The sequence below is a fragment of the Mastomys coucha genome, unplaced genomic scaffold (genome assembly GCF_008632895.1).
Source record: "Mastomys coucha isolate ucsf_1 unplaced genomic scaffold, UCSF_Mcou_1 pScaffold12, whole genome shotgun sequence".
NCBI classification, from domain to species: domain Eukaryota; kingdom Metazoa; phylum Chordata; class Mammalia; order Rodentia; family Muridae; genus Mastomys; species Mastomys coucha.
The window spans coordinates 13,749,742-13,754,012 of record NW_022196894.1 but is presented as its reverse complement, the minus strand read 5'-3'; the positions used below and the strand labels follow the sequence as shown (position 1 = coordinate 13,754,012).

Genomic DNA, 4,271 nt, shown 5'->3' with positions numbered 1-4,271 from the left:
ATAGCTTAGTTGGTAAAATGGTTGTATTGGGGCTGGAGAGGTATCTTAGTGGTTAGGAGCACTGGCTGCTCTTCTAGAAGACCCAGGTTTGATTCCTTGCACCCACATGGCTGACAACCATTTGTACCTCCTGTCTGAGGGGATCTGACACCTTCTTTTGGTCTTCACAGACACTGTGTACATTTGAAACATACACATATGTGGCAGAACACCTATATACATAAGATAAAACAAAAACAAAATGCTTACCTAGCAAGCAGGTAGATTGGAGTTTGATCCCAAGAGTCCCCATGATCAAAGCCAGGCATGGTGGCACACATTGTAGTCCCAGGATAAGAGAGGTAGAAACAGGAGGAGCCCTGGGGTTTTGTTGGTCACCCTAGTTGGTGAAGGCCATTGAAAGACCTTGTCTCAAAACAACAAAGTAAACACAGCTGACTTTTGGTCCTCAAATATTCACCCACATGCATGCACATCCCTATACCTAATGCACCCCCTCAAATGAACATGAACATGCACACCTGTGCATATACACATACATTTTAAAAAAGGGGGCCGGGCGGTGGTGGCGCACGACTTAAATCCCAGCACTTGAGAGGCAGAGGCAGGCAGATTTCTGAGTTCGAGGCCAGCCTGGTCTATAGAGTGAGTTCCAGGACAGCCAGGGATACACAGAGAAACCCTGGACTGGGGCTTGCTTTGCACATATGGCCTGAGTTTGATTATCAGAAACCCATATTTTTTGTTTGTCTGTTTTTTCCTGTCAGTTCTGGTCATGTGTGCTTGTATTTCCAGAATTTGGAAGGTACAGGAGAATTAGAGGCCAGCTTGGGTTACAAGAGAACCTGAATCAAAACCAAAAACCAACCAAAAGACAGTTAGAAAATATAGGGCCAGAAACAAAGCTCTGTGATAGAGTGGCATGGGTGAGACATGGAGTTCAGCCTGATGAGGATGTTGTTGGTGGTGGTGGTAGTGAAGGTGGTAGCTTCAAGACTCTGCTGCTGGTGGTAGTGGTGATGGTGTCAGTGTCGATGACACTGGTGATGGTTATGATAATGATAAAAGGAAGAGGAAAGAAAGAGAAAGAAGAAAAACACACACTTGAGCAAGGTATAGTGGTGCATAGTTGCCATTCCAGTACTCTGGAGATGGAGGGAGGAGGATCAGGAGAGTTCAAGGCCAGCCTGGGATACATGAGATCCTATGTTAAACAAACAAGAAGAAACTACAAAAATAGTAATAGAAAGACCTGTTGCATCTAACACCCAGAGATAACTGAGTTTGTTGTAGTGAGCAATAGTTTCCAACTATCCAAGGCCCTGGCAGGTGTCCACAGTCCAGTTGCCCACTCGCGAGGCTCCTCTAACACTACCTCTGCCTCCACTCGCCCACTCACGAGGCTCCTCTGATCGCCCACTGGCGGGGCTCCTCTGATCACCCACTCGCGGGGGCTTCTCTGATCGCCCACTCGCAGGGCTCCTCTGATTGCCCAACTCGCGGGGCTCCTCTGATCGCCGCCTCTGCCTCAAGACTCTGCACTTTAGGAGATTGTCAGGTAAAATGACTTTTTTTTTCATTTTTTTTTTCCTTTTAATCAAAGAAACAGCCTGTTGTGGAAGATAGCTTCTGTATGTCCAAGCCTTCTTGTTCACCTGTGATTGAGTTTATTGTAGAGAAAAGTAACAAAAATTGGTTGGATAAAGAAAAGAGTTGGGGCTAGTGAGATGGCTCAGCAGTTAAGAGCACCGACTGCTCTTCCGAAGGTCCTGAGTTCAATTCCCAGCAACCACATGGTGGCTCACAACCACCCGTAACGAGATCTGACACCCTCCTCTGGTGTGTCTGAACTACTGTGGGCTTCTATCCCCAAGCCTTAGCAGCCAGTCATGGGTCTGCACAGTTCTTTTGCATCAAGAAGCTTATTTTTGCCGGGCGGTGGTGGTGCACGCCTTTAATCCCAACACTTGGGAGGCAGAGGCAGGCGGATTTCTGAGTTCGAGGCCAGCCTGGTCTACAGAGTGAGTTCCAGGACAGCCAGGGCTACACAGAGAAACCCTGTCTCGAAAAACCAAAAAAAAAAAGAAGCTAATTTTTTGAGCCATTTCCATGTTATGGATCCTCCAGCATGTTTCATAGCTCTCTCACTGGTGGTGGCGACAAGGCTTCTCATGGTAAATACCATCATCACTTTATGACTTCAGGAAGCCCATCGGTGGTGAGAATTCTGTTCAGGGTCCTGTAGGCACTTTCCACGTTCCCCTCCAGAAACATCACAGTCCTGGCAATGAACTTCAGATGGTTAACCATGGCCTTGTATCTAAATCTTCATTCTTCAGGCCTTGGGGCCTCCGAATTTGGACTCCAAGACCCTCAGCAAAATGAATTTTTTTGATGTGTGTGTGTGTTGTGTATGTGTGTGTTGTGTGTATGTGTGTGTGTGGTGTGTATGGTGTTTGCATATATGAGGGCTGCCTCAGGTGTCATTCCCCAAATTCCACCCACTGTTCCTATGTTTTTCTTTAGAGAGAGGGTCTCTCCATGACCTGGAACTCACCAAGGGTGCTAGGCTGGTGGATGAGCTGTCTTGGTTGTCAAGGTGACTGAATTTGCCACCAAATGCTGGACAAGTTTTTCCTTCCCTTCCCTCCCTCCTTTTCTTTTTGTGAGACAGAGTCTATGTAGCTCTTCCTGGCCTGGAACTTACTGTGTAGCCAAGGCTGGCTTGAACTCACAAAGTGATGGGATTAAAAGTGGGCACCATCATCCTTCTTTGAAGGATTTCTTGGTTATATTATTTAAAATGGGAAGACTCATGCTAAATGTGGGTGGAAACTTAGAAGGGAGATAAAAGAAGGAAGCTTGCTTTTTGCCTGTTTGCCTTTTAATTCTTGCTGGCAAATTCATTTGTTCTGTTGCTGCAACTGCTGAACTCACTCATATCAGAACAATCTTTTTAAGACTTTCTAATGTAGACTGAAGACTGGTATCTGGCTATCAACCCTTGGGTTTGACAAATTACCAGATTCTTGACCTTTTTGGTATTACACAGTCATTGTTGAACTACCTAGATTATATGGTATACATTTATCTAATAAGTATCCTTTTAATATATATTCATCCATTGATTCTGTTCTTCCAGAGAGCTTTAATATAGCTGGGTAGCTAAAGGGCCCCAGGAATCCCCCTGTGTGACTCCCTATACACCATCAAGTCTGGCTTTTTAAAAACATAGCTTCTAGGGATTGAACTTGATCCCTAGGCAAGGCAAACACTTTACCAAGGGAGCTATCTCCCTAGCCTCTTGTTTTGATTTTTTTGAGACAAGGACTCCCAATATACCCCAGGCTAACCTAAAACTTGTAGCTCTTTTCTTTAGCCTCCCAAGTGCTGGGGTTATGGGCCCATGGTGACCCATGTGGTACAGGTCCCATCTGAAGTCCTCTTTGACCTATCTTTGATTGGATTAGAGCCCATCCAGGTCTCAGACAACTTGATGAGGCTGAGATGTAGGACTCGAGTGTAGAGATCTGTGGTCAAATCAGATATCAGCTTGCTAGGCAGGATTTCTGCCTCTCTTTTCCTGGTTCTGCTACATTCCAGACCCAGCCTGGGGGACTTGGTTTTCAGGCTCCCTTCCTCAGGAGGAAACCCTTGTTTGATGGACATAAGCACCCCCCTCCCTCACCCCTAGCAGACCATGGCCCCTGCTCTTTCTATTAGCTTTAGCTTGTTTCCCTCCTGGGAGAGTCTAACACATCTCCTGCCCTATCCTGGTAGCTCGGTCCCTTGGGTGAATTGTCTCCACTGTACCCATCTACCCGTCACACCTCACTTGTCCTTCTTGCCTCCCCCACTCCCATCTGGTGGCTCTGAGAGCGTGTCAAGCTACATGCAGTTGGAGGACAGGGGGAATGCAAACCACCATCTGGAGATTCAGATACACGAGCCGACTCATCAGGAACAGCAAGGCAGCATATACTTAAGGAGGTTCTGCCAGGGGCTCTGGAGGAGTTGTGTGGGTGTGGGGAGGGGGAAGACAGATGGATGCGTGGGCAGCAGGGGCAGGGCCTGATCAGGAACCCCCAGATTTACATGCTGGCACTATCTTCTTCTGGGCTTGTTGCCTAGTGGGCAGCTGTGTCCCCTGGGGGCAGGGAGCTCTGGGGACAGGGTAGGCATCAGCCCACCAGTCAGAGAAAAGAGACTGTAGGGGAGAGGAGTGGTTTACAGGTTGTAGGGAAATGTGAAAGGGTGGCTTGTAGTGTGCG

General features: G+C 47.3%; 1 pseudogene; it reads right to left on the bottom strand.

Moving 5' to 3' along the window:
* Window positions 1–1,887: 1,887 nt before the first annotated feature.
* Window positions 1,888–2,310, bottom strand: LOC116086310 (annotated as a pseudogene).
* Between the last annotated feature and the right edge of the window lie 1,961 nt (window positions 2,311–4,271).